Below are 10,691 nucleotides of genomic sequence, written 5' to 3'. Positions count from 1 at the left end.
TAGGAAATACTCTTTGTGGCCCATTAATTAATCATGGATTTAATTACATTAAATTAAGGATAGACGGGGGTCCCTGAGAAGGCAGAGAGGTTTTGACCTCTGGGAAGAACCATTTATATTGTCTCTTTATTCAGCAAGCAATTCTCCTCCTCCTGGCATGCTCCCCCCCACCCCCTCTGTTTGTGCCTTTTTCTCTCACCTGAGAGAAGCAGGTGCATTTGAAGCTGTTGTAATGACCATTCTAGAAGATTAGCCAAAAAACAAGGAAGACTCTTGAGGCCTCTTAAAGACAAGCAAATATTATGGCTTAAGACCATTTCATCAGAGGCATAACGCTGAACTGGCAGCATGTGTTTACCATTTAAGACTCCGTTGCAGGTGAAGCCAAGCCTTTCCGGCTTCTATCCAATGACAAGGCTGAGAGATGTTTTTCCTGGATACAGCTTTGTGTCCTAGCTGCAGCTCCTTGCAAACAGTTTCAAGGGGAAAGTGTGTGTGAGGGGAAAACAGGTGAGTACACTCTTGCTCTGTCGCTTCTCTACTGCCCTGCTATGTTTATCTTGAGACTCGGCAGCTTTCCCCCTAAATTATCCCTGATTAGTCCATAATTTATTATACCACTATTTGCCATAATTGCATCTAGGCACAGGAAATTATACCACAATTTTCCAAATGATGCCTAAATTATGCCTTTCAAGGCGAAGGTCAGACGCCCTTGTCACAGCATCAGTAGGGAATCCTAATCTCACAGCCTCCAATCTCTCCGATTTCTGTCAGAATTCGTCACACCCATGGGAGTGGGGAGTGGGGGGGGGGGCTTCAACCAGAGCTGATTCCTGTCCCCCTGTCATACAGCAGCATCACCTAGAGAAAATACTTCAGCTCAACATGGCTGCCATGTTCCATAGAGATGTTCCATTTTCTCCTCGGCCAGCCTGCCAATTTACATCTGCATGGGAAAGCTAGTTTAAACTTCTCTCCCTGCCCGCACAGTTTCAGCTTTCCCATTAATCTGTTTTCTTCTGATACAGGGAAGGGGGAAAAAAACCATGCGGACTTTTCTCTAGCAGCTTTATGAGACAAAGGGAGCCTGCCATCCAGTGAGAAGAAAAAGAACAGGGAAAAGGCCAAGCTCTCCCACTCACTGCTGCCATAATAAGAGTTGCTTCTAGCAACTGGACTGAAGCCATGGCTGGAGGACATTTTGTACTTTGGCTAGAAAGATGAAGGATGGAGGGAAGGCCAGGGGGGGATGAGCATTCCCCCCCCTAATATTTCTGACAGAAAAATTGGATACTTGGGGGAGCTCTGAAGACGTATAAAATAGGCTGATGGTGGGTGATTGGGCCAAGGTCACTAAGTGAACTTCTGTGGTAGTGTACAGATTTTTTAAATTATTATTTATTACATTATTAAACTGCCCCTCCCTGGTCTTCAGTATCCTGACACAACACTTTAACCCAGCCTTTCTCAAGTTTTTACCATTGAAAACCCGCAGCAACATTCTCCAGGCTTTAAGAAACCCCAGAAATGGCACAATTGTGCAGAATATGGTTGAGAGAAATCGCTGTATACATGCCCAGCTGGGCTTCTCCCCTTTTCACCCCCTCCAGGCCCATCACCAGCCATTTTGGAAGGAGGGGGCATGTAAACATGACCATATGCGGTCATATCACCTGATAAATGCTTAACCAATTTTAAAAATATATAAAAAACTAATTCACTCCCACCCATTCAGGAAACACTTCCAGAGCCTTCAAGAAACCCCTGGGTTTCATGAAACCCTGGTTGAGAATACCTGTTTTAACCACTACACCAAACTCCCAGGTGGTGGCTGGAGATCTCCTGAAATTACAACTAATCTCCAGGCTATACAGGTCAGATCTCTAGAGTGGCCACCCTATCTTCCACAGGCTCCATTCCTAGAATCTTCAGTGTACACCAGCCCTTACCAAGCTGCCTTTCTATAGAGGACAGAAGAAGTTTGATGGCCTACGTGCCAATAGGGTTGCCATCTCCAGGTTTGGAAATGTCTGGAAGTTTAGGTGTGGAGCACAAGATTTGGGGAGGAGAGGGACCTCAGTAGGGTATAATGCCATAGACTCCACCCTCCAAAGCTGCCATTTTCTCCATGGGACCTGACCTCTGTCATCTGCAGATCAGTCATAATTCCTGGAGATTTCCAGCTGGAGGTTGTCACAAGCATATCTCTAGATATTGTGCAGTCATTGAGCCATGGTAACAATTCATGAGTGTGTTTTACTTTGTGATTAAGGCAATCCAATTAGGAAAGATTTGCATTCATACAGCAATATCCAGTTATGATGTGTGGATGCTGCCCCTGTTTGGCCCTAAGTCTGGATCCAGATTAAACCTGTTTCAAAAACAGCACCAAGTTCCTCTGAAGAAAATACAATTATTATCTAATGTATCTCTTCTAAAAGGAGAATAGCCTGTTTCCTAACACAAACACTTTGCTACTGTCCTTTTAGAGAATTAAGGAATCAATTTAATCAAATCTTAGCTTTTTCACAACTCCTGGCTGAGTGTGGAAGAAAAGAAACAAACTCTGGTGGATAAATTTTGTTTTCTTTACTTTGGATAATGTCCATATAGTCCATTACTAAACAATGCTTTCTTACTAGCAAGCTGTAGCTTCTAGCCACATACTCGCATTAGGCTTTTAATATAAGTGAGCTCCATATAAGACAAAATGATACACAGCTGGATCTACAGTTGGATGGATTCAGTTGGATTTATTACCCTGATCTCAGCATCAGATTGAAGATTTATTTTCCAGTCCCATCCATGCTTACTCAAAAGCACATGGACTGATTTCACTGAGGCTTATTTACCAGATAGTGTGTGTGTGTGTGTGTGTGTGTGTGTGTGTGTGTGTGTATATATATATACACACACACACTATCTGGTAAATAAGCCTCAGTGAAATCTCCAGATGTCTATGAACTACAGTTCCCATGAGCTCCTGCCAGCACAACCCCTGATGTAGTGGTTAAAGTGTTAGAGAAGGACAGGAGTTCTCAGCATGATGCCTGTGGGAGTCATGGCACCTCCCAGCACCATTCCTGATGCCCACCATGAGTTTTGAACTCTAAGTACCATTGGAGAGCCTATTAACTGTGCAGATTTTTTTTTTTTTATAAGTCAGTTTTTATTGTTATTTGTTCTTATAAAAAGCTTTTACAGAAAAGCAAATAACAAAAACAGAAAAGCAAAAGACAAAAAAAAAAAAAAAAGCGACCAGCTGATAAGTGTCATCAATACACGTATATCATACTTGATGTAGTCTGATATTATCTCAAGAGATATATAGTCAGTTCCCATTACATATTGGTCTTACTCTAACAGTTACTGCTGTCTTTCTTAAGAAAGTCCAAATAATCACTCCACTGTTCATCATATTCTTCCGGAGATCTCTTCTTAACCATGTTGGTGAGTCTTGCCATTTTTGCTAAGTCCGCTAATTTATCAAGCCATGTAAAAATAGTTGGAGTCTCAGTCGCCTTCCAGTGCTTCGCCCACACCAACCGTGCCGCCGTAGTTGCATGGAAGAAGAAGATTCTAGAAGAAGTAGGTAAAGCACTTGGGTGGAAGCTTAGCAGCATAGATTCAGGCTTCATTGGGTATCGCATTTTAAATATTTCCTGTAACACCATATGTATTTTAACCCAGTACTTTTTTGCTTTTTCACAATTCCACCACATGTGATAGAAAGAACCTACTGCTTTATGACATTTCCAACATTTATTATCAAACCTATCTGAGATTTTTGCAATGACCTTTGGAGTAATATACCATCTATAAAACATCTTATACCAATTTTCCCTTAAAATTTGGCTGTTGGTTTGTTTAGGAATTTTGATCCAAACTCGCTCCCATTCCTCCATACCAATTATGGAGCCCAGGTTTTGCATCCATTTAATCATACAATTCTTTACTTGTTCTGACTCAGTCTCGTATTTCAAAAGAAGTTTATAGATCTGGCCCTGTAGGTGTGGTCTTTTGAACAATAACATGTTTTCAAAATCACTAAGAGGTGAATTTTTGTCCACTCGAGTCTCAAAGTCTGTTTTTAGTCTGGCTTTCAGTTGGTTATACTCCATCCATTGTAGCTCATATCCTTCTTTGTTTAATTCTTGCAGACTCTTGAGCTCACCTGTTCTCGTTAACAAGTCCTTGTACATTGGGCATGTTATTCTTCTTTGCTGTTGTCTGGAGAAATACGCCTCTATTGGCGATTTCAGTAAATATGATGAGGAGCAAAGTCTTGTTTTGTATTTATTCCAGATCTTTAGTAGGGATCTTGTCCAAAAGCTGACCTTAGGTTTTTCCTTTCCTTTTGTTTTCAAAGAGGGCCAGAGCATTTCATGGAAGCTTTGCTTACTATCTGCCTTTTCCAACACCAAATCTCTTGTCATTGGATCAATTATCCAGTCTGCCACTGCTGTCAGTGTTGCCGCATGTAGGTATAATTTTAGATTTGGGACGCCCTGTCCCCCTCTCTTCTTGTCATCTTGTAGAATTCTAAAGGCAATTCTTGGCCTCTTATAGTTCCAAATGAACTTATTTATTTCAGACTGCCATTTATTTACCACAGAGTCATTAATATCTATTGGCAGAGTTTGAAAAAGGAAGTTAAATTTTGGTAATATTGACATTTTTACTGTGGCCATTCTTGCTGACCACGAAAGGTTCAAGCTGTTCCACTTCTTAATGTCCTGTTGGATTTGTGACCAGAGCTCCCCGTAGTTGTTAGCAAACAAGGTATCAGAGCGATTTCCAATTTGGACTCCTAGATATTTGACCTTTTTAGGGTTGATCTCACACCTTAGTGCCCTTTTGAGTATCTCTATGTTCAAGTCTGATATGCCAAATAGCATAATCTTGGTTTTAGAGAGATTTATCTTGTATCCAGAGTGTTTCCCAAAAGTGTTTATCTCTTCAAACAACAATTCTAAAGTGGTGCTTGGATTAGTTAATACACAAACAACATCATCAGCATAGCTTTTAAGTTTAAATTCTTCTCCCGCAATCATAAGTCCCGAGAGCTTTGCGTTTGCTCGAATTTTACGAGCTAGTGACTCCAATACCAGGTTAAATAATAGGGGGGATAGCGGACATCCTTGTCTAGTTCCCTTCCCAATTTGAATAGGGTCTTTAGTTAACATTCCATTAACCAAGATTCTTGCCTCTTGCTTTGAGTATACATGCTTGATTAGGTTCCAAAAATTGTCCCCACATTTTAGTTGGGTAAGCGTGGCCAGTAGGAACTTCCATTGCACCTTGTCAAAAGCTTTTTCAGCGTCCAAAAACACAAAAGCCGCTTGAATTCCTTTAGTGCGGACCACCTCCATTGCATTAAGGACAAATCTGACGTTGTTTTTCATGTACCTTTTGGGCATGAATCCTGTTTGATCTGGATGGATGATTTCATTAAGGCATTTCTTCAGTCTTTCTGCTAAAGCCTTTGCAAAAATTTTGTAGTCCACATTAAGTAGTGATATTGGTCTATAAGCATTTGGCGATAGTGAGTCCATACCTTCTTTATGTATGAGTGTTATCGACGCTTGCTGCCACGATTTGGGGAGTGATTTTCCAGAGTTGTCCACTACCTCATTCACCATCTGTGTCAGGACTGGTAGTAATATATGATTTAATTTCTTATAATAAGTTGCGGAGAGGCCATCTGGGCCTGGGGCCTTATTTAATTTCATAGCTGTTACCGCTTCGGCCAGTTCCTGAGCTGAGAATCTCTGATTTAATATCTTTCGTTGCTCATCTGTGAAGGTTAAAGATGGGGTACCTCCAAGATATTCCATGCTGTCAGGTATAGTTTCTTCGTCTGTTTGGTATAGATTTTGGAAAAAGTTTGAGAGACATTGTTGTATTTCCTGATCTGTACGAAAGTGGTTGTCTCCATATTTAAGGCTGGATATAACACTTTTGTTATGATTTCTTTTTAGTTTATATGCCAGCCATCTTCCAGGTTTGTCAGCATGTTCAAAATTCTTTTGTTTTATCCAATCCAGTTTTTTCCTCATATCTTCGGTTTCCAATGCATCTCTTTTTAGTCTTAAGAGCGTTATTTGTTTGGCTGTCTTCTTAGATAGATGGGCTTGGTGCTGGATTTCTAATTGTCTGATTGACCAGACAATTTCGTTCAGCTCTTTTTCTTTCTTTTTCCTTTTGGCGGTGTTCAGGCTTATCAATCTTCCTCTTATATACGCTTTACTCGTATCCCAGACCGTAGATAATGGAATCTCTTTTGTGCAGTTAAGTTTGAAGAATTCTTTTAAGTCAGCTTCGCACAGATTCAAATTCTCTTTGTCTTCTAGGATGTATTCATTCATTCTCCATCTTCGCATACCAGCTCTGCAGAAGGAAAATTCTGCCCATATTGGGTTGTGGTCTGCAAAGGTGTTGGGGAGAATTTCCATATTTGTCACTTTTGGTAATAACGATTTTGAGCACCAGCATTGGTCTATTCTGGAGTATGAGGAGTGTCGAGAAGAATAGAAGGTATACTGTTTGCTTTTGGGGTGGAGTTCTCTCCAGAGATCTATTAATGAATTGAGATGGATATTGCGTTTGGCCGATTTCGGAAAATGTGCTCCCTGTCGGTTATGTGATTTGTCCAGCGATGGGTTCATTACTGCATTAAAGTCTCCGATTATGATCCACTGTTCAGTAATAGTTTCTGTGTGCTTCTGAAAGAATTCTTCAAAAAACTTGTCCTTCGCATTGTTGGGAGCATATATGTTTGTCAGTGTATATTTCTGACCATCTGGTAGTTGTATTTCAAGTGTCAAAAATCGGCCGTCATTATCTTGGATTTTCTGCTCAACCTTAATGTTGGGGTTCGCAATGTAAGTAATCACCCCTCTTTTTTTCACTGTGGCAGAGGCTGCAAATTCTCTTCCTAGTTTTCTTGTTGACAATATATTTAGATTTTTTTTTCTCACATGTGTTTCCTGTATACAGTAGATATCTGCTCTCAATTTTTTCAGTTGATTGAAAAATTTGGTGCGTTTGGCCGGTGAATTTAAGCCATTAGCGTTTACGGATAGCACCTTTAGCTTCTCCATTTTTCCGTGTTGGGGCGGTTGCTCCTTGTTCTGCTTGAGAAGGGGTGGCTTGTGTTCCCGTTGCTTGTGTTAGGTAGGATGATCTAACGTCACAGAGTTGAACTAATCGACGCGTAGTTTCCGCTCTTGTTGGGGAGGTCCTAGGTGATCCTGCCCCTGAAGTGCCTTGAGATAAGTTGTCAGCAAGCTCTTGAGCCTGTTGGAGCGTTCGGATAGTTTTTCTTCCCGATGGTAATATCACTTCCAGGGCAAATAGGATTCTCCAAAAGTATCTTATCTCTTTGGCAATTAGGATCTGTCTCAAAAAATGAAATTGTGCTCTTTTCCGTAGTGTGTCTGCTGGCAGATCTTGAAAGATTTGTATTTCTTGGCCTGCCAATTTCAGTGGCGTCTCCCGATGCTTTTGGAACAAGTTATTTCTTACTACTTTGCTATCAAAACTTACAAGAATATCTCTTGGTTGTTTCTTGTGTACGGCAGCCTTTGAGTATACTCTATATACTTTGTCAATCCGGATTTCTTCCTCCTCCAGGTACTCTTCAAGGCTTTCGGTAATTTCTTTCCTCAGGTCTGTTTTCCCAAATTCTTCCGATACGCCTTTAAATTTCACGTTCCTGGCTTTAGATTCTACTTCCAGGACTTCAAACTTGTCATCTGCTACTTTTTCCCGCTCCTGCTGGTTATCTTCCACACGTTGGATTCTCGTTTGGTGTGTTGCCAGCTGGTTTATGTTTTTGCCTACTACTTTCTCCAGACCATCAATTCTGTCTGAAAGTTCTTTCTTAATGTCTTGCACCTCCTTATCAACCTTTTTAACTGCTTCTAGTATTTCTGAATTAGCCTTACATAATAGGCGGTACATCTGTGCATTGGTTAGGTTTTCAATATCACTTTCCTTCTCTTCTGCTTCTGTTCCCCCAATCTGTTTCTTTTTTTTTTCTGCTTCTGCCTCCTTTCTTGCTTCAGCCATCTCCTTTTTCCTCTTCCAAAAATTGGTTATAGTGACTTCTGATTTAGGGGATCTGATTTGCTTTGGGCGAGGTCTTAATCTGTCTGTCATCAAAAAAAAAATTTTTTTGTTTTGTTTTGCTCAAAACCAACACTATAGTTTAACTTTATGACCGCTTTCACAATGCCAGTACAGTAATTAGAGTTTTAAATACAGAGTTATAGATTAATATATGTTGCTATTACTTCTTCAACTTTAGGTGCTTGCTTTATCACCTTACAATAATCATTGAACCAATACTCTAACAGAATGACAACCTGAACATTCCCACTCTCTGTTAATCTATTATCTGTGCAATACTAATTTTTTATGTCAATATAATGGGCCTAGATCGTTGATTTCTTCCAACCTGGTTGGTGGGGCTGGCTCTCTCTTTAGATCCTGCAGATAAAAGAACAAAACAACAAAAAAGCATAGGAGGAAAGAGGGGGGGGATAAGGGGGGATAGAAAGATATGTCCTTCCAGAATCAGCTATAGCTCCAAAAATAACTTGTAGAGGGGTGTTGAAATTTTTTTTTAAAAAGAAGAGCCGTTGTAGAAATAATAACCACAAATAAACAGGAACTTTGTCTCAGAACAAAAGCCAAAAAGTGTTACAAAAGGTGAGGGGGGGCCAGGGCTATAAAAATATCAATGGAAGTGTATATAGAAAATGTCCCCCCCCCAAAAAAAATAAAAAATAAAAAGCCACCAGAAGAGAGGGAGAAAAAAAAAAAGAAAAAAGCAGAATCGGCAAATTATAATCCACTCAGACAGGCGCAAGTTAGACGTCTAAAATGGGTCCTTCCTCCATTGCAATCTTCGTTAACTCCACTGCGTACATCCACCGCAAATCCCAAACAGGCGTCTCGCGAGAGTTGAGAAGCCTGGTAGTTATCAACCAAGCGATCTCCGTGAATTGTAAACAATTCCTGCCGCTTTCTCTGTCGGTAAGGATTTAAGCTTTTCCTTCTCTCTGTTCTGCCCAGTGAATTTCGCTAATTTCCCTCCCGTCTGTGAAGAGCATTTCCATGCAAATTGATTAGATTGGGGGAGGCTGATGCCTAGCTTTGAAGCGATAGAAAGCCGACAGAGAACTCACAGTCTTTATGCTGATGATTCCGTTCCGTTCCTTTTGTCAGTCGCTCGAGCTGAAAAAGCTAGTTGAGAAGTGGAGAGAGTCGGCAGGATTTCGTACAGCTGGTCGTCTCAAGCTTAGAGATTTACTTTCAGTTTTGGCTGCTGCCTGGGCCCCTGACACAAACTGCGGAGATCCGGAGAAATTATTCTCCACGGATCTGTAGGACCCTCTGGGTGCCGTTCCCGGCTCCCGGGGCGACCACGAGCAAGGTTTGCGCACCTCGCTCAAGTCTGACAGGAGTTGCTGCCCCTGCCCCTCAGTTAGGTCTGGGAGACCATAAGATATGGTCTGCTACAGCGCCATCTTTCCGAAGCTCCCAGCTGTGCAGATTTTTAAACATATTGTTTCCGTGGCAGCTGCCACCACAGTATTGGTTTTACACTTTCACTCTTTTTTCCAACTGTATTTTTAAAAATCTCTACACTTGGCTTGCCTTTGTCTGTCTGTCTCTCTGTGTGTGTAGTTGTGTTCCCCACCCTGTCTCAGATTTCAAAAGGGGCTCACAGGCTTAGAAAGGTTGGGGACTCCTACACTAGGATCTGAAAGGCCCACGTTTGAATACCTACTTTTCCATGGCAGCTTGCTGGGTGACCTGTTTGAGTCAGTCACGTGCTCACTGGCCTACTTCCCAGGATTGTTATTATGAGGACAAAAACTGAGGCAAGGCAAAATGCTGTTCTGAACCTGTTTATGTCTCTATTGGTGGTAAAAGTGGGGTATAAATATCAAACTAAATACACATGGTCTGGGTAATAAAATAGGCATGGATGGTGAACATTCTTTGTTATAACTATTTCTTCAAAAAGGGTAAGGGGTGGTATAAAATAATGGCCCAGTGAATGAAATGGTTCAAAACTCACCTCAGACACAAATTTGTTATACCAACACTGGCATCTGCAGACTTTCAGATCTTCAGCCAAGGATGTCAGAGGGGTGGGGAGGATAAAGTCCAGAGTTCCTGGTCAGAGTTCCTGGGCCAGTCATGACACTGACTTTCCTGTGATTTTTGAGTTGGGTCAGATCGTATAAGGTAAAGACCCAAAGGGAATTCTATCTGTGGGGCCTTGGTGTCTCTAGGTAGCTCTTCAAGATGATAATGCAGATCTATCTTACAAGGTTATTGGAGAGATCACTCAGACAACGTACAGGAGGTCTTTCAAATGATCTGTACAGTCAAAAATATGTAGCACTAGAGCCAGAGTTGTGGAGTGGAAATTTTTTCAACTGATTTATGTTTTATTGAAACATTTCCCGTTTCTAAAGATTCATTGTTTCATGGCATAAAGAACAATGAATCGATACCCTTGCCAATACAATATTAGGCAAACCTGCCCATCTTGGTTGTAATTGATGTTTTTTTTGGTGATTATCCATAGGAATTGGGTGAGAAAATACACGTATAAACGAGGATGGGGTGACAGAACCACAATTATGCATAATAATCCTCCCCTCTCC

At 41.1% G+C, this 10,691-nt stretch overlaps 1 protein-coding gene across 4 annotated transcripts in view; it reads left to right on the top strand.

The window, feature by feature from the left end:
* Positions 1-478: 478 nt before the first annotated feature.
* LOC143841291 (uncharacterized) overlaps positions 479-10,691 on the top strand; it is a 188,566-nt gene continuing 178,353 nt past the window's right edge. For 3 of the 4 annotated variants that reach the window (XM_077345416.1, XM_077345415.1, XM_077345413.1), the window contains exon 1: positions 479-510. The gene's annotated coding sequence lies outside the window, so the exon portion shown is untranslated. Of the gene's footprint in view, positions 511-8,973; positions 9,046-10,691 lie in introns of those variants that run through there. The other variant, XM_077345414.1, reaches the window with a different exon arrangement.

The sequence above is a fragment of the Paroedura picta genome, chromosome 7 (assembly GCF_049243985.1).
Source record: "Paroedura picta isolate Pp20150507F chromosome 7, Ppicta_v3.0, whole genome shotgun sequence".
NCBI classification, from domain to species: domain Eukaryota; kingdom Metazoa; phylum Chordata; class Lepidosauria; order Squamata; family Gekkonidae; genus Paroedura; species Paroedura picta.
The sequence above is the reverse complement of the archived record's forward strand: the minus strand, read 5'-3'. Positions and strand labels throughout refer to the sequence as shown.